This window comes from Vombatus ursinus, unplaced genomic scaffold, assembly GCF_900497805.2.
Source record: "Vombatus ursinus unplaced genomic scaffold, bare-nosed wombat genome assembly UNPS02004457.1, whole genome shotgun sequence".
In the NCBI taxonomy this organism is placed as follows: domain Eukaryota; kingdom Metazoa; phylum Chordata; class Mammalia; order Diprotodontia; family Vombatidae; genus Vombatus; species Vombatus ursinus.
The window spans coordinates 2,218,000-2,238,210 of record NW_020944235.1 but is presented as its reverse complement, the minus strand read 5'-3'; the positions used below and the strand labels follow the sequence as shown (position 1 = coordinate 2,238,210).

Below are 20,211 nucleotides of genomic sequence, written 5' to 3'. Positions count from 1 at the left end.
TGCATTGCAGATCTCATTACCTTTCTTCTTCTGAACTTCTTTTGGTTGTTGGTACCATCAGTGTTAAGGTTACTCCAATTGACATCCCCATTGTCATCCTCCTCACTCTCCTTCACCACAGATATCCAATCCGTTGTGAAATCTGCTGGTTTCTACATCCAAGTCATCTTTCCTGTATGTCCTCTTCTCTCTGCTCATGCAGCTACCACCCTGGTTCAGGCTGTTGTCCCTTCTCTCCTGGATTACTACAGTAGCCTCCCAACGGGCCTCCTTGCCTCCTGTCTCTCTGCATCCCATTTGTCCTACATAAGGCAGCCAGTCAGGTTCCTAAAGCACGGCTCTGACTGTGTCATTGACCATGTCTGCTCAGTAAATCCCAGTGGCTTACAGTTGACCCTAGGAGCAAATATTATTCCATTTTTACCTCATTCTTTTGTAGTTTCCATTTCTTATGTAAGAGTTACATGATGTACATATATTTTTAATATAGTAGTACCTGTATATCATTAATTAATAAGTAGATTTACAATACTAGGTATACATTCCCCCCCCCCCCAATTTTTATTGATAGGGATGCCATCACAAAGGTTTGGAGACCATTGGCCTACTTAACTTCTTGTTGGAGAGGGGTGTATTGGAGATTCCTGTCAGTCAGTAAATACATACTATGTAGGGTGGCTAGGTGGTGCAGTGGATACAGTGATGGGCATGGAGTCAGGAAGACTCATCTTCTTGAGTTCAAATCTGGCCTCCGACACTTCCTAGCTCTCTGACCCTCAGCAAGTCACGTTACCCTATTTGCCTCAGTTTTCTCATCTGCAAAATGAACTGGAGAAGGAAATGGCAAACCATTCCAGCATCTTTGCCACGAAAACCCCAAATGGGGTCTTTGAACACAACTGAACAACAGCAGTAACAACCTACTATGTGCTTGGGGATACAAAGACAAAATTCTCAGCTCTCAAGAATGTCACAGTCTAATGGAAATAATAATAGTTTACATCTATATAGCACTTTACAAATGCACTTTTCAGACACTTCATTTAATCCTCTCTATGGGGGGCGGGGAGAGGCTATTATGATTCCCATTTTACAGTAAACAGAGACAGGTGGAGATTAAGTGACTTGCCCAGGGTCACACTGTTAGTGAGTGCCTGAGGCTGGATTTGAACTCAGGTCTTTTTGACTCCAGACCCAACACTCTATTCATCTTAAGACCTAATTGCCTCTGATTCCTTTATGGTTATGCTTTGGATTACATTCTTACTGATGTCCCTTCCAACTGTAAGCCTGAGAATTCTATTCATTGGGAAAAGTAAGTGTTTTATGTTTTATGTATGTATATATTTTATGTTGTTTTACTTGCTGTCGACGAAAATAGGTAGGCTCCCTGTACCCCAAATTGCTTTTATTTGTTTTGTTTCAGAGAAAAGCTAAGCCATAGAATGCATTGCAGGTGGAGCCTGTTCAGTCATGGCTTTTAGAAATTTTGGCTTAAGGATTTACTAAATGCCTAGGATAGTATCTACTGACATCTCCCAGCAACCCTGTGAGAGAGGTGCTATAGGTGTTATTGTTAACTGTCTTCCAAATAAGGAAACTGAGGTACAGAGAAGTGAAGGATTTGCCTATGGTTACCCAGCTAGTAGCTCTCAGATATTTCTGATTCGAGCTGGAGCTTCTCTCATGCTCTCAGTGCCAGTGGCACCATGGTGGGAATGAGAAACATTTATGCCATGGTTCCTGACCTTGAAAAGCTTGTTGTTTCATAGGGGAGATGAGTCAGGCAGTGAACAAAATGGAGTAGTGAGTTGTAAAAGGAATATCTGGATCACGCGCGCGCGCGCGCACACACACACACACACACACACACACTCACACACACACACACACACACACCACCGCCACCACGTGTCACAAAAGACGAAGGTGTGGAGTTGGACCTGACATCTAGATGGACTATCAACACTCCCCAATTCAGGTGCCTAATTGCCTCATCTCTGCATTTGACATTGACACAGTAGGCAGAGCAGGGTAACGTTCTCCTTGCTTGTGAATTCTGGTGTCGAGAAAGAGAAGGAGTTATACTTCAGATCTAAGTTTTCTGAAGTCCTTTGGGAAAAAGTTGTTTCTGCTTTTGTGGACTCAGTGAAAAATTCCCCACAGAGACTGTGTCCTAGACTGCTTTTCTAACGTGTCAGCTCCCCAGCAAGAGAAGCTCGTTGAGTGTTCATTTGAGATGTTACACCGGGAAGCATGGTATTCTCCTAATCATCTTAATGATGTGAGATGCTGCTTTTCCATTTCTGCCTATTGATGTTTAATGACCTAAATACCCTTCCTCCTCTATTTTACCAGGCTAGCAGTATTGATTATTATTGTTCAGTTAGGTGGTTGTTAAAGGCAAAGCAAGCCTGAGCAACAGCCCACCTGGGGAGCAAGGAGTTGTTTACATGATCAGAATGGACAAGAGCAGACAAGAAAAAAACCCCAATAACAAAAACTTCACCCTTTCCAAAGCAGTAGATTTTGCCTGATGGGATGATTCTTTCTAAGGCTAATTCCAGGACTGAAAAGCAGTATATGGAGAAAGCCCAAAGACCTTTGTTCTCCTTGCCAATCAGTGATAGTGATGAAAATGGTCAGCCTAGGTATTTTTCTTCTCACCAGATTATATGGTTTTCCTTCTCTTTAAGTAGCCAAAAAACCCTCCAGGGCCATGTTGATGGGTAGGGATTTCGCCACATGGCTCTCATTAGCACCAATGGGGGCCAAGTATCAGTCTCCTTATTAAGTGGATTAATTCCATTTCCTTGACCCCAACAGCCTTTAGCCTTGCATTTATGAAAATAACATTTTACCGCTGTCATGTTTAAGCATCTTTGAATGCTTCAAAAAACACAATCCCCAGCTGGGATCTCAATGAAATTACCTACTAAAAATATATGTGTTCTCTGGATGGCAACTCCAGAGTACATCTGTTAATGTTCCTTTAGATTATGGGGGAAATTGTTGCCATAGGGTAAAGACATAAGCCTCCTACTGTGAAGATATGGAAGAAGCCTTTCTGAAGCCATACCCATACTTTGGGGCCTTAACTCCTGTCCCATTTTTTCTTTAGTCTCCTTTCTGTGGGCACTCTAGCCCAAAATGATCTCTCCTTCTCTGAACTTGACTGGTTTTTCCTCTCAGTAATCTTTCTTTGGCACTCAATTGCATATGTCCTCATTTTGTTAGTTACTACTGATTTCCTGCCTGTTGAATGTTTAGGACCAGCCCACCAACCTATGAACCTTTGTCCTAATTCTCCACCAGCAGAGCCATAGTGAGACTGGGCCAACCATGGTTTTGACATTTACACAGCACTATTAAGGCTTGCAGTCTTTCAGTAAGGAGAAACACCTGAACTTAGCATCCAGTTAGCAAGAATAATTAATTAAAATAGGAAGCTACCAGATGTGGTACCCAGCTTGGCCACGCCCTAGGTAAGTTCTCCGTAGCAGAAATTGAGGATACTTTTAAAAAGCAGATAAGTTTCTGCCTTCTCTTTTCACAACATAGACAAAATATGTCCTCTGTTGTAATCAAGGAAAATAGTTAAAACAAGATGGACTGATATAGTAACTGCATCCTATAGTCTATTCAACATTCAATACATGTAGTTTCCCAGCTCATCTCTTCTCCAGGGCCAACATTGTTCATTATATTTATTGAAGGTACCTTTTATGCCACTTGCCCCAGGTGTCTATTTCACTACTTGCCCTAGGTGGAAAATTGCAAGCTATATTTCTGCCTAACAATATTTTAAGCTCATCAAGGGCCTGGAACAGACCTTCTACCTGTCTAGCCACCTGAGCACCTGAGACAGTGTTGTGTGCATAGTGCTAACATTAGTGTTGTATACATAGTCAGCATTTGGATACTTTTGTTAGATTTAATTGATTTCAATGGAATTGAGCTCAACACCAAATTATGCCTCTATGACAACTTGCCTAGGTTGCTATGATATTGGCTGCTATGGATGCTCATTTCTTATTGACCTTTCATGGTATCCACTTTCCTTAATGCGGTTACACCTTGTTCAGCTAGAGTCCAAGTAACCAGAATCTTCAATTAAACATAATATATTTTTTCTCTTTGAATTTTAAGAGAAAGAGGCAAATGACAATTAATCAAGCTGATAATATTGAGGATTTATTCAACGCGAAGGGTATGTCTTGGCATAAAAATCCATAGATTGACTTGTGCGGTTCATAGATTTGGACTATTACAGTTTTTCAAATATAGATTTTTGTTCACAACTTGAAACAAATATTCTTTCTGATTCCAATTGAATAAAAGAAAATAAGCATCTGGCTTTCTTCTGTTGATCTGCTAGGCTCAATAGAGGTTGAATTTTATCTCCTCAGATGGAGATAATATAGGAAGAGCTCTAACTAGAGCTGGTTGATCTGGCTTTTGTCTCCCAGCACCAAACTTAGTGTATCCTGAAAGCACTTGAAACTTTTCAGCAACATAGAAACCACCCAAGTTAGCGCCTGGTTAGCAAGAAGAATTAATTCGGGAGAGAAGATACCATGCTTTCCCTGGTAGCAGCTGTGTCCTACTGGAGCAATTTCCTGTCCCCCCCAACAACAACAATGTGGGGCAGACAGAAGTGATTTGTCCAAGGCCATGCTACCCTCCTCCCCTACTCCTTGCCCACCCCAGACAATTCATTCGGTAGATATATAAGGTCTTACATGTATTGTTTGCTCTTGATGGAAATGTGCTTTTCCTTCCCCAACCAGATTTCATGCTATAAATCTTCTGTACCTCCTATATCCCTCACAGTCATGAACACATACTAACTGCTTAATAAATACTTACTAATTGATTGATATGGAGTCATCATATATTACCCTCTCCCCCATGTATGAGATATCATAGGGTGCTGGCACCATCTGCTATGGTACTCCTTAAAAGAGTTCTCTAATGGCCTTGGTTGTTTCTGGTAGATAGGTCATAGAGCATTTGTGCAAAGGCATGGATAAGGATTGAGAAGGCTTCGCATCAAGGGAAGATTTTTCCCTCTGTACTACTTGTGGGATCGTTATTGCTGCTGCTGCTGCTACTACTAACCACCAAATGAGAGCAGCCACATCATACTCTGCTTCCTCATTACAACATGTAAGTGGGTGATCCTGTGGTCTGGAAGGCTCCAGCAGTAGACGGCTAGCTGGGACAGGCTCTATCATGCAAGAGAGGCTGCAGCAAAGCCTTAATAACAGATTGTTTTCTGAGGACCAACCTTACTAATTATGGAAAGGCGTATCACTAGTAGTCTAGCCACACAGTGATGAAAATTGTTTTGTTATGGCAATACATGAAACAAAGAACAGTTTTTACAAATACTTCTGTTTCTGTAGTGCTTGTAAAAGAATGGCGAGGAAGGTAGCAGAAAACACAAAGAATCCCTATTTTTAGACCATCAACAAACATCAGTCTGACTATTGATAAATATTAGCTCTTGGCCGGTGGCTGATGAGTGGACATATTTCCTAATCATATTAATATTTTGTTTCCTTTTACAAATTTCCTTTTTAAAAAAAATCTGAACTTAAATATGGAAAGGAGAGCATTTGAATCTACATAGGAAAACATCCAAAAAAGATTGTGTATAAAACTGAGAATCTTTATCATACTACTTGCTTACTGTAAAAACAAATAAAACAAGTATATGGACTTATACACATTTCTGAGGAAAATATCAGAGCTGAATAGGAACTTTGAAATAGAAACATCAGAGTCAAGAAAAACTCAGGTAAATTTCTTTAAGTGAGTGGGAGAGTTTGTATGATGATGTTACGTTAACATTCTAGCAGAGGGAGAAACTAGTGTCCCTTCAGAACCTGTTGTCTTTGAAGGGTGTTTGACAGAGCTACATAATTCAAAAAATTCTGAAGGTGGATTGGTTCTGTTATGAGAATGTTAAGAGGGGAAAGAAAATGGAGGATAGAAGGAAGATACTGGTGTAGAAAGGAATAAGAAAATGGAATGATTTCTGATAATTGGGTTATGTGAGAAGAAGAGTATACATATATAGAGGAAGGAGGGAGTGGGCATTATAGGAACATGAAATGGACATGTAAATGTAAATTTATTTTATATCACATGTAAATTTCATTTACACGAAATGGACAAAAGAAAGTTAAACCCATTTTGGTATACAAATACATCAAACTCAGAAGGGAAATGAGCAGAAATTGGAAGTTGAGGGAGACAAGGTGTATGTAAGCAAAGCAAACTTCCTGATCCTGAAGGGGGGGAAATTAAAAGGGGGAAATGAGAAGTTAACTAGGATCTATGAGTGTGTCCATCAATTGGAAAATGACTGAAAAAAAGTGTAGTATATGAATGTAATGAAATACTATTGTACCATAAGCAATGATAAAAGAGATGGTTTCAAAGAATCCTGGGAAGTTTGAATTGATGAATAGTGAAGTAAACAGTAGAATACTTTATAAAATAACAACATTGAAATACTTAAGAATTCTGTTTGGTGCAATGACTACCCATGTCTCCAAAGGACCTTTTTTGAAGTGTGTTACCTACCTCAGAGTGGTGATAGACTCAAGGTGCAAAGAGCATTGTTCATTTTTAGACATGGCGACTGGTTGTGGTTGTTTTTGCTTGATTATTCTTATTTGCGACAATTTCTTTCTTTGTTTAATTGGGAAGGAGAATTGGTGATGTTCCCCACCCCCAGTGAGGGCTATTGGGAAAAAAAAATACACAGGAGAGACTGGAAGCAAGTTTAGAGGGAAATGTAGATGAACAATTTTGAAAGTAATGTGTGGAATTTATTATATACATTTTAAAGAGAGCAAGCAGTATGAGATGTTGATTTACAGTTTTATATACAGTCCTCTCTTTGTGCTCTGCTGTGTATATAAAGATGATCTTTTTTTTTTTGGTCCTTAGATTCAGAATAAAATAATAAAAAATTTAAAGAGATAAAAAATTAAGCAAAGTCTTCCCAAGGATTTTCAGGGATGAAGAAAGAAGGGAGAACTAAAAACAGCAGAAAAATGGAAAAAATTGGCAAAAGCCATTTTTTTCAATTATTTTTTCAACCAAAGAGAGTAGAACTACCATGCTTGGACCATTACATCACAGTCCTGTATGTGTTTGTAAAGGACGTAGAAAGGGCACTAGGGAACGAGGTGGGAAAAGTAGATGAATTGAACTAAGCATATATAAAAGGAGTTCCATGCTGGAAGCAGTAAAATTATAAGGGCATTGTTGGACTATTTGGTATTGGAAGGAAGGGAAGAGAACAAGTCATGGAAAAAAAAAATCTCAGACTTTGTTAATACTGAGGAAAAGGTGACTGAGGGAACATCAATTAATACTGATCAATATGCCTACCATCATTTGCACAAAGTTCTTATACTCTGAACAAATCAAGATCATCCTTGATATAGGTAAGTAGGAGATCCCAATGGACCACATCATCACCATGTCACCATCACCTGGAAGATGCAGAAAATTTAAGATCCCATCATACTTATTGTTGATTACGAGAAAACATCGATTTGGTTTTATCAGCTGTTTTATAGCAAGTTGTCTCTCATCCATTTGTCAGGGTCATTTTGAATTCCTTGAAAGACGTAACAACAGAAATAATTCAGTTCAGTGACCTCCGACTTAAAAAAACCCCGAAAAAAACAAAACATCAGATGAGGCATAAGACATGGAGATGTATCCTTACCAAAATGATAGAAGAGATCTGGTACAGAATTCAGGGGAAGAAGTGAGTCCCCCGTGGCTGGGCAGGTTCTCCACTTGTTCCTCTTTGTCGATTGCATCAAGTCCCCAGGTATTTTAGAGCTTCCTCCTTGAAGAGATTCAAGATTTTGCCCTGGCTATCCACACAGGAAAAACCAAGTGGAATAAGAGGTGCTATCAAGTGATTGTAGGATAGGATGAGAAAATGAGCTGGTCCCATGGCAAAAGTGAGAGATGACAAGTGGATAGCCAGAGTACTCCATTTTTGTTGTTGTTCAGTCACGTCCTATTCCACATGACCCCATTGGGGGTTTTCTTGGCAAAGATGCTGGAGTGGTTTGCCTTTTCCTGCTCCAGCTCATTTTACAGATGAAGAAACTGAGGCAAATAGGGTTAAGTGATTTGCTCAACATCACACAACTCATAAGTAGCTGAGGCTGGATTTGAATGAAGGAAGGTGAGTCGTCCTGACTTAAAGCATGGTGCTCTGTCCATTGCACCACCTAGCTGCCATATACCCTTGTGATTTCAAGAGAAATTGAAGAAGGCCTCCAGCAGGTTGGGTGGACCCCCATGACACCGAATGGGCAGGTGTGGGTGGCGCATGATCTACTTTGTTTGCAGGAGCGTCCCAACCAAGACATCACTGATGTACTGCAATATCTGAGTAACAGCGACAGTAATATTAGTTGATTTTCAGTTTGCAAAGTGTTTGACAGATATTATTTAACTTGAGCCTCACATCATCCCCATGGGGTAGCCACAGCAGCAGGCATTAGTGTCCCTGTTTCCCAGAGGACACTACCCACACTGGTGAAATCATGGATCCAGTTCCGTTCTGGTCATCAAACACTTAAGTGCCCTCTATGTGTCAGGCATGAGTTGTTGAAGGGATACAAATACAACAAAAACGTGTCCTTCCCCTCAAGGAACCTACATTCTATTGTGTGGGAAAGCAATGTGCACAGATGAGTCAGTAGAAATATGCCCCAAATAATTTCTGAGCAGGATGGTGGTAAGGAGGAGAACATGAAAAACGGAGTCAGTAAAGGCCTCATCCATTAGGCAGCATGATCGGAGAGGAAGCTTTCAAAAGAAAAAGGTAAAGGGGTTAAAATATGATCTAGAAGGGCTTGAAATGCCCGTTGGACTCCAGTATTCTTTCAAAGAGGCTGTATAGCCACTGGGGTAGGAATGAAACGAGTATCTGTATAGACTTAGGCACCTCCCATCCCTACAGATGCATGGCCAATGCAAGTCTTTCTCTGGCTTATTGGGATTCTCCCTCCCAGACTTAATTATACCCTCCCTCCCCCCACCACACACACACCCAAGAAGGTGAGAAAAATTGCTGCTGTCCATATTGAGATAGAGGGTGCAAGGTAGCCAACCTGAATAAGGAAGCAGCCATCCTGTATCTGCAGCAAATAGTTATAAGGAGGAGCCTAACCTACAGGAATTTCACCCACATTACTGTTTAAATGGAAGAACAAAGAAGGCTAATGTTGAACAGAAATGAGTCCTGCTTCAGACTTTGACATTTGCCCTTAGATGTGCTTTAAAGAGAAGATATATATTGTTTTCAAATGGCTTGATCGATGAAATTGTCTTTACATGAAATTTTAGGTATCTAAATGAATATGGAAATAATAACAGAAGAGGAAAATAGCCACACATTAATATAAACATAGCTTTAGTGGAGGTCTAATATTGTCTAAGGACTATCTGGCGTGCCATTGTGCTAGATGGTCTCCAGAGTTTTGGTACAATCAAATTCCCTTGTAAAATGTTAATATCCCAGTCTCCTCAGCTCACTTGGGTGGCAGGCAGCATCTCTCACTTTGGTATGCATTGTGCACATGCAGTTCAGAGACACATTAATCTTTCTTTTGTTAAGTCTCTGCTAGCACATTTCCCGGCTCCAAAACTCATTTTGCTTAAATTCCAATCAAGAACCTCATTGTAGGAAAATGATATTTTCTCAATTAAAGAATAAACACCACTAAGACATGCTTAATGTTTGGTGGGTTTTTGTTTTGTTTTTAGGAAGAAAATGTTTAATTTGGTTTTATTTTAGTCCCCCCCCCAAAAAAAAGATTAGAATATAAAAGAAGACTTGAATCATCACTTGGATGAATGGTATAAAGAGGGGTTGATCAAGGGATTTTAATTCCCTCCCCCTCATCAGTTTAATGAGTTACAGAGAGGGGAGCCTTGGTTGGAAAGTTTCAATTGTCCATACCTCTCTTCTTGTGGAATGTGGACATAACCACAGACACTTTGTTGAGAGGCCAAAAGATATCAGTTTAAGTTTCAATGGTTTGTGCTGCCTCTAAGAGGCAGCCTCTTGGCCTGAGAAATGGTTTTTCACTCCTAAAAAAAATAAGCTCTTTTATTTACTGTATCTGGCTTATAGGAACTCCCTTTATCTACTGATAGACTCAAATCACTTTGATAGTTTGGTAGAGGTTGGGTGTTAAGTATTAAAGAGCCCTGTTATTACGACAGTGCCCAGGCTTTGACATAGCTTATCAAGGGGGTCCCTATGAAGTGCAGGGAGTGTCGGGAGTGTCGGTAGGGGCAATCTGTAAGTCTGTTAGTTGATGAAGCTGTTGCCTCCCCCTGACTGGTATGTCTTGGATAGATTTAATCTTGGTCTCAGACCCTAGTAGATCTTTGGCAAGTGTTTTCTCTACTAGTCAGCTCTTGGTAAGAACTGTAACAATAGGGCCAGTTCACGTCGCTGCATCTCTAAATCTGTGAGCTGGACAGGACCTTAGAGACCATTTATTTCAACCTGGATCTAACTAAGCAAGGAACTAGTGAGGCCACAAGGTGTCCTGTAGCCCTTGCTTTGAACACTTGCCAGACTTTGGGGGTAGCTGGAATCTGCCTCTCTGCAACTCCTGAGGATGGTTCCTAGTTCTTCTGCCCTTTGGGGCCAAGCAGATGGATCATCTTTCCCATGTCACCTGTTCTCTCACCATAATAGTAGCCAGTTTTTTCTTTCTCATCAGAAATTGGGCAGTCATTTCCCTCAGTGGACAGTCATGGTTATATTTCAGACCCTTAAGGCCTATACCATGTTCACATCCATGTTCTGAGGTAGAATAGAGGGAGAGGCTGTTATCTATCATCCCAAGCATGTTGAGGGATATTTTCCTTCCTAAGGCATGGCTCACCACGGAAGTCACCATATCCTTTTGTTCACTGTTGCTTATAACTTATCAGAATTCAAACCACTCAGTTGTTTGTTACCTATTTCAATCCAATCCAGTCCAACAGGCATTTATTTAGTGCCTCCTATGTTAATGACATTTTGGTTAAGACTGGGATATAAAGACAAAATGAATAGTCCTTGCCCTCTATTTGTTGTTTTCCTTTAAAAAGAAAAAAAGACTGCCTCTGTGTGTGTATGTGTGTGTTTTGTACTTCAAAATGAAATCAATAAGGATGTTAGCTGCAACTTTTTGCAATGTTGTTAGACATAAAGCTTCTGGCCCTTCCAGGCTCAGACCTCAAAGCAGGGGGCACACTAATTAGGACAGAGGAGAGCAGTGCTGGGGCCTTGCTGATAACACATGAGGCATGATTATAAAGTATGGAGATGGATTTACTTTTGCGACTTTTCAATCAAATTAGTTCTTTCAGTAAAACCCAGCATGTGGGTGGGGAATAGGTAATCCAGAACTGGGTAATGTCAATATTAGCTAGCTGGTCTCTGACGTTAATAAGCCTGACTGTCTAAGGACTCAAAACTCTACAATAATTTCAGTGGAAACCATCTGTTCCTAACACTTAGTGACTCAAAACCCCACTACCATCACTATAGGGACATCAGATGGCTAAGGACTTAAAATCCACCCATCAGGGAAAACAAAGAGATCCCTGCTTCTAACTTCAGCCAGCTAGTCTCTGTGTCCTCTGTGGTTCAGCCATGGTCATTGTCCAACTCATTTTTCACATTCACATAGAAATCAGTGTTTTGAATGAGTTAGGGTTCTGGAGTAGCAAATAGCAATTCCATGTGATATACAACAGTTTCCACTGATTGGAAAAGTACTCTCTGAAGATGGCAGAGAAAACGAGGGAACAGCTCAAAGCAGGCCCAGGGTTGCTGGCAAAGTCCTAATGCTACTTGAGAATCTATGTACTTGGTGTACATAAATATGGGAGCTTAAACTCTAGCTTAGGGTTAGAAACAGCTTTTTTTTTTCTCCTGTGGTCAGAGCTTAGTCCTTAACCACTGTCCACATGGCTCAGTGTTAATTTACAGGCTTCTTTTCCCCTCAACTGGTAGCCTTTACTATGCTTAGCAAATCTATATGGTTCTCTGGCAGATTTTTGCTATAGTCTCTATAATGAGGTTAAATTAGCCTCCTAATGTTCCTTCTCCCTCTAAATATGATGGTATTGTGATATCTCTTTCCATCTCTCCCATTCTGTGATTCATACATGTTTCTTCTTTTGGGGAGGTAAGGTTTTTACCTTAAAGCAAATACATCCCACTTATTCTGAGTTGGTGTAGATAAGCTATAGGTACCCCAAAGTGCACCCTTCTTACATATTTTTTTGAGTAAAAACTTGGTTACTTTTTGGAATCTCTTGTGCTTCCAGGAAACTTCATAAAATTGGAAATGGCTAAAATGCTGTCATTATTTTATGACTGAGAAAAGTATGCAACTGGAAGTTGACAGGGAAAAAAAAACCAAGCAAACAAAATGTTTATTGAAGGGATGGCCATCCAGCACAGTCTCACATCAGATAAAAGAATATTTTTGATGGGCATGAAATATGTGCAAGGCACAGAATAAATCTTTTTCCTGTAGCATACTTTCTTTAAGAAAAATATTTGGAATGTATTTTATCTAAGGCATGTCAAAATAATGGTGCGTTGCTGTGAATTCAGCACATAAAAGGGTTCTATTAGCAATCAACATGGGAAGAGGGATAAAGCAAGATTTGGCCAGTGAGGTTTTTATTATCAGTCATATTTGTTTTATTCCATGAGCTTGTTCTAAATCCATAAAATTTGCATAAGTGTGACTGCATTACTAATTTCAATTGCTAAGGTACTTAAACTGTGTTGTCAAATCTTAATTAACAGTTCACTCTTTAGAAAGACTGAGGGCCAGATTCTCCCCCTACTCAGTGGGGTGGTTTGACCTAAGTACACACAAGGATGCTTTCTTTACACCTCCTCTTGCTCCTTTCCAGGGTGGCAGGACAGGGTCCTAGGTCCCTATGGCAGCAAATGTGCCAGACACTTGAAGCCAGTGAAACAAAGATTTGGTTGAAACTTCCCCCTTTCTGCCCAGATCTCAACGACTAGGGAATGCACCATCTAGTTTCTTAACCTAAAAAGGAAAATGCATCTAGAAATGATCAACCCTATTGAGCCATGTATAGAAAACTGATACTAAAAGGTTCCATTTGCCCTCCATCTATCTAGTAAGCACTAATCCTTTCCATCATGAGAAATTCATTTGAAAGACAAACAATGAAATATCTTGAGTTTAATAAAGCTGGGCTAAGTCCCCTCCCCTTGCTTCACAGCTCCATTTCTTCCTTCTAGCTTCAGAGCTAGTTGTGGTCTCACTTATGGTCCCTGCTTTTCCTTCCATTGCTTTTAGCAATCTCATCTTCCACCTAAAGGTGGGAACCATTCCCAAAACCCCCAAAGAGAAGCACTGTCAGGCGATTCCCTCATTTCCTTGCCTGCAGTTCTGGTGAGTCTTCTGGGAGGTTCTTGGGTCTTGCAGAGATAAGTGGACCCTATGCTTTCTACCACAGTGCTGAAAAGTTTGTAGGAGCAGGAAGAAAGCTGAGGACTGAGAGGAACTGAACCCTGGAAGACTATTATGCTAATGGCAATATGCCCTTGCAAAGGAGGGTACACCTTGGAAGAACTGAAAACTTACAGGTCCTTGGAAGTATCTCTGAAAACAGTTGCACAAAACCCCTGAAGCTTGGGACAGTGCACCCTCCACACTGGAAACACAGCTGTACCCTAACAAAGAGTTAAAAAGTCAAGTAATTGGCTGGGAAAATAAGGAAACAGCAGAAAAAAACTCAGACTATAGAATCTTACTTTGGTGACAAGGAAGATCAAAGCATACAATCAGAAGAAGACAACAAAATCAAAGCTCCTACATCCAAAGCCTCTAAGAAAAATATGAATTGGTCTCAGGCCATGGAAGAGCTCAAAAAGGATTTTGAAAATGAAGAGAAGTAGATGAAAAGAAAAAGGAAGAGAAATGAGAGTGATACAAGAAAATCATGAAAAATGAGTCAACAGCTTGCTAAAGGAGACCCCCCAAATACTGAAAAAAATAATACCTTAAAACTAGACTAGACCAAATGGCAAAAGAGGTCCAAAAAGCCAATGAGGAGAAGAATGACTTAAAAAGCAGAATTGGCCAAATGGAAAAGGAGGTCCAAAAGCCTCTCAAGAAAATAATTCCTTATGAATTGGAACGGAGCAAATGGAAGCTGATGACTATGAGAAATCAAGAAATTATAAAACAAAACCAAAAGAATGAAAAAATAGAAGACAATGTGAAATATCTCATTGGAAAAACAACTGACCTAGAAAATAGATCCAGGAGAGATAATTTAGAAATTATTGGACTACTTGAAAGCCACGATCAAAAGAAGAACCTAGGCATCATCTTTCAAGAAAATATCAAGGAAAACTGCCCTGATATTCTAAAACTAGAGAATAAAATAGAAATTGAAAGAATCCACTGATCTCCTCCTGAAAGAGATCCCGAAAGGAAAACTCCCAGGAATATTATGGCCAAATTTCAGAGTTCCTAGGTCAAAGAGAAAATATTGTAAACAGCCATAAAGAAACAATTCAAGTATTGTGGAAACACAATCAGGATAACACAAGAACTAACAGCTTCTACATTAAGGGATTGGAGGGCTTGGAATATGATATTCCGGAGGTCAAAGGAGCCATGATTAAAACCAAGAATTACCTACCCAGCAAAACTGAGTGTAATCAGTGAGGGGGAAAATTGATATTCAATGATGTAGAGGAATTTAAAACATACTTGAGAAGCCAGAGCTAAATAGAAAAATTGACTTTCAAATATAAGACGGAAGAGAAGCATGAAAAGGTGAACAGGAAAGAGAAATCATAAGGGACTTATTAAAGATGAATTGTTTACATTCTTCATGGGAAGATGATATTTGTAACTCATGAAACCTTTGTCATTGTTAGGGTAGTTGGAATATATATAGGCAGAGGGCACAGAGTGAGTTGAATATGAAGGGATGATATCTAAAAAATAAAATTAAAGGGTGAGAGAGGAATGTACTGGGAGAAGAAGAAAGGGAGGGAGTAGAATGGAATAAATTATCTCATGTATAAGAGGCAAGAAAAAGCTTTTACAGTGGAGGCCAAGAGGGTGGAGGTGAGAAGGAATGAGTGAATCTTACTCTCATTGGTTTTGGCTTAGAGAGGGAGTAACATACACACTCAATTGGGTATGGAAGTCTATTTTACTCTATGTGAAAGTAGGGGGGAAGGGTGGGGGAGTGAAAGAAGGGAAGGCAGATTGGGGGAGGGGATAATCAGAAGCAACATTTTTGAGGAGGGATAGAGTCAAAGGAGAGAATAGAGTAAACCAGGGATTGGATAGGATGGAGGGAAATATAGTTAGTCTTTCACAACATGACTATTATAGAAGTGTTTTGCATGACTACACATGTATAACCTATATCAAATTGCTTGGGGAGGGAGGAAGGGAGAGAATTTGGAACTCAGAGTTTTAAAAATGAATGTTAAAAATTATTTTTCCATGTAACTGGGAAATAAGATACACAGGCAATGGGGTATAGAAATCTATCTTACCCTACAGGGAAATAGAAGGGGAAGGGGAAAAGAGAAGGAGGATGATAGACGGGAGGGCAGATTGGGGGAAGGGGTAATCAGAAAGCATGTTTTCATGGGGTAGGGGGAAGGGAGAGATGGGGAGAAAATTTAGAACTCAAAATCCTGTGGAAGTGAGTGTTGAAAACTAAAAATAAATTAATTAATTTAAAAAAAATGTTTCAATCATATCCAACATCATATACAACTTTGACCCAAATGCTTTTGGCATTTTTTTAAAGTAAAAAATGTTGAACTAGACCTTGCTGTAAGAAAGTACTAGAGTAAAATTTATACACACAGACAGATAACTCGTACAAGCTATTTTGTTCTTTTCTAGCTGAGACCTTGCCTCCATTCTACTTCTTTTGGAAATAGCTTGTTGCTGGGGAGAGGGGGGCATCCAGTGTCCAGATGTACATCAGAACTTGGTTGACATTTGAGTAACTCTGTTATGAAGAACTGTCCATGCATCATTAAACCAGGCCCTTTATAAATCTTAAGAACATCCCAACTTGACATAAATGAGAAGAGGCCAAAACCATTCCTAGAGTTGCTAACATGAAAACTGAGGATAAATGACAAATCATTGAGTTGTTCTACTAAAGGCTGAGATGTCCGTAAGGGGTGAGCATCTGTAACCCTTGGAGGTGTCAGTCACTAGAATTTAACTAGATGATCTTGGGAGTGGCATTGCTGTGCCACTCCCAGGGGTCCCTGATAAATCATAAGAACTCCAGCTAATGTCAGATGATCTATATTTTTAGTGTCTTCTTTTTTAGAAGTGGTCTGGCAAACAGAGCACACACAGAACTGCCCTTCCTCCTCTTTTCCTCTCTTGTCTCTGTGCAGGATGCATTTGAAAACCCACCTCAGTCATTAGGAATCTGCTAATCAATCTGTAGCTGTGATTCTTCACCTTTTTTGCATCTCGAACCCCTTTGACAGTGTATGGTGAAGCATATGGATAGACCTCTTCTCAGAATCGTATTTTTAAATGTACAAAATCAGATATATGGCATTATAAAGGAAATTGATTATGTTGTAATATGGTTATCAAAACATTCTTAAAAATTCATTCTTGTACTGAAGGTTAAGAATCCTTGATCTATATATCTATGTTGTTGTTGTTATTGTACAGGTGTGTCTGAGTCTTCATGACTCTGTGGACCATACTTGAGTCCTTGGAGTTTTCTTGGCTAAGATACTGGAGTGATTTGCCATTTCCTTCTCCAGTGGATTAAGACAAACAGACTTGTCCAAGATCACACAGCTAGTAAATATGTGAGGCTGGATTTGAACTCAGGTCTTCCTGACTCCAGGCCCAGTGCTTTATCCACTGCAGCGCCACCTAGCTGCCTCCTGTGTCTGTATCTATACACTATGTCTATTTTGTCATTAGGCAAGTTATTTCCTCTTTAGTACCACACCATCATCCCAAACCAATTCCTTGTTGCAGAAGACAATAACAACACACAAAGACACACGCACACAGACCCACACCAAGCACATTCAACCAAACGTTGAATCAAAGTCATCTGACGCTGACCACACACTCTACGCCTCTTGTCCTCATCTCTGTCCTGGAATAGCTTCCTCCTACCTGGTCTCCTTGCCTCAAGTTGCTCTTCTCTCCATTCTCTCCTCTGTACAGCTGCCATTTGGCTGGACCGTGGCTCTGACCATGTCAGCTCTCCTCGGTATACACCAGTGGCTCTCTAGTGCCTCCAGATTCAAATGTAAATACCTCAGTTTGGCTTATTTTGGAGGGACTGGTTCTTTCCTTCAGAAGACAATTTATTAATTTTCAGCATCAAAACAGTGGCTTGCTGGTTGCTTTTTCTCCAGATTGACTCCAAAATAAACCACACGGAAGGAGAATACATTTCAAGCCAATAAGTTGCACAGTGCAAACCTAACACAGACTGCACAGAAACCCCACCAAAAAAAGGGGGGGAAATTGAAAAAGATTAGCATACTGCCAGCCCGTAGACTGCGAACAGAGAGCACTCAGAGCCAGACAAGGGGTAGAGTGGGGGTTCTGTTGGTGCTCCCTACCCTAGAGAAACAAAGCTCCAAACATTTACATGTGTGTGTGTATGTGTGTGTGTGTGTGTAGATATATAAATTAAAAACGAGTTTCATACAGAAGCTATTCAAGATTTCTCCAGCACTGAGTAATACAAAGCACAATGAGATGGCACTTTTAGAGACAGCAGCTTCATACCCTGGAATGCATAATGAGATGAATTTCACTTGGCTAATCAGTGGCAATATATATATATATTTTTTTCAAGGAAGGTGAAGTGGGGTTAGGAGTAGATACCCCAACTCCTGGGGCACATGATCCATTCTGTGAGTGGGAGAGGAGAGGGAAGGCAATTTGGCCTCAGAGAGGTCTTGTCTGTGTAATTTGCTTGATTGATAATGATGTAAATGTTAAAAAAAAAAAAGGACAGCCAAGATGCCTTAAAGCTGAAGATCTGAACAGCACCCTTTTTTCGGCAAACTCCTCCTAGAATGACCCTTCTATCTTGGCTGGTGTTTGGTATGGAACATTTGAGGTTTCCCATGGTGGAGTCTTTTCTTGGGTATGTTTAATTCTCAGTAAGGCAAGCTAACACCTCTTTTACTCTTCTTTAAAAAAGGGACAGTGTTTAGATGGAAAGATTTCCCATCCAGAAGGAATAAAAGTGATTAGATGCAGCCTCGGAGCTGGGGAATTATCTGGAATGGCTTACAAATGGTTGCTACGACAACAACCAAAAAGGTAATTCCAAAATGTCTACATCATACAACATGCTTTCAAAGACACTATTGCATTGTGCTCAGGTTCCCCTAAATGTTGTTCCCTAAAGTGCTCAGCCCCTTAGGCTAGCTGGAATCTCTAGAGGAGAGCTGCAGAGACAGCTTCATGACATTGACATGGGGAGTTGGGCCTAGGAGTGGGTGAGGAGAAGCTAAAGATGAGCCCTCTGGTGAGAGGTCAGCTTTGGGCAGGTTGGCCTCCAGAGGAGTCAGAGTAAGTGGAAGGAACAGTAATGGGGTGGGGCTGGGCAGGAGGAGCAGAGTCTGGTTCGGCATGCTTTGTGTCTAGGGGTGCTCCTCTTTGGTTCATTTCAGTTTCTCTTCCAAGTCATCAGTTGTCTTTTCCAGCTTGGCTACCGATTTCTCAGCAAACTCGGCGGGGGTCTCTGCCGTCTTGAGTTTATCAGTAAGAATAGTTATCTCCTCTTTCTGATAATCTTTTCTTCAGCAGCATTTAGACACTTGAGGTTCTGGTCTATCAGTCTGATCTCCTCCTATATCTTCCAGCAATTGGACTCAGCCAGCTCAAAGGGCCCCTCGATGATCACCAGCTTGGGGAACGTCTCCTAATACTTTCTGTCTGCTTACTCCGAAATGCGCTTGGCCTCTTTCAGCTGGATTTCGTGCAGTTCCATCTTCTCTTCATTCTTCAAGGGCCCGATTTTCAATCACCTTCATACCTCTCTCACTCTCATTAGCTGCCTTCTCTGCCTCTTCTGGCTTCTGCAGAGTGGTAGTCAGGTGCTCCTGAGCACGGTCCAGCTCCTTTTCAGTCAGCTGGATGTGATGGTTGAAGGAAGATGGGACAGTGGGAGAGGAACAAGGAGAAGTGGGCTGGGGGATAGACTAAGGCTGAGCTGGCTTCCTGGACACAAAGCATGCCGAACCAGATTCTGCTCCTCCTGCCCAGCCCCACCCCATTACTGCTCCTTCCACTTACTCTGACTCCTCTGGAGGCCAGCCTGTCCCACTGGAGATGCCTGGTCCTCTTCTTGGCATCATCAGTCCTCTGCTGCAGTGCTTGAATCTTGCCCTTCACTGCCTCAGTGATGGTGATGCTGGCCATGTTGCCCAGCCCATTCTGGCTCCTGCTCTTCTGCCGCTTCCTCTGCTCCGTGCTGTGTTGCTTCTCTCTCCATTTGACTTTTAAACCCCTTTACAACCTGGTCCCTGCCTCCTTTTACACATTATTCCCCTTCACGTATGTGCCTGTCTAGCCTGACTAGCCTTTCTGTTCTCCCACAGCACTCCATGTCCCATCTCGGTGCCTTTGCAACTCGCTGTCCTCCATGCCTGGAATGCCTTCCCTTCTCTTCCTTGCCTCTAGCTCTTCAGATCCATAGTTAACTCCCTTCAAGAGTCAACCCTTCTACACATGTGAGCCTTTCCTGAGTGGCGTCACTCCAAGTTGCTATTATGTATGTGCCTATGTTTGCACACACTCATTCCTGTCTCGTTAGATTGTCGCCTCCATAATGCCACCCCTTGTTTGTTTCCCTTTTGCCTTTGTATGCCCAGTGCCTGGCACCGGGCCCAGTTTAGAGTGATTGCTGAATAAGTGATTGTTGATTGAGTGAGAGGAAGAAGTGATATTTGCATCTCACTTTCTGGGCCTGCGATGAGCATGAAACATTTATGAAAGCTTGTTAAATTCTCTTTTCTGATGGCCAGTGCAGTCTGATCGGTGACATTTGTGGAGAAGGGAATGAAATAGCTCTGTAGGTCATCCCCTTGGAAGGTCCCCTTTTCGTGAA

At 41.0% G+C, this 20,211-nt stretch overlaps 1 pseudogene; it reads right to left on the bottom strand.

The window, feature by feature from the left end:
• Positions 1 to 19,523, bottom strand: part of LOC114023990 — a 65,726-nt pseudogene extending 46,203 nt beyond the window's left edge.
• Between the last annotated feature and the right edge of the window lie 688 nt (positions 19,524 to 20,211).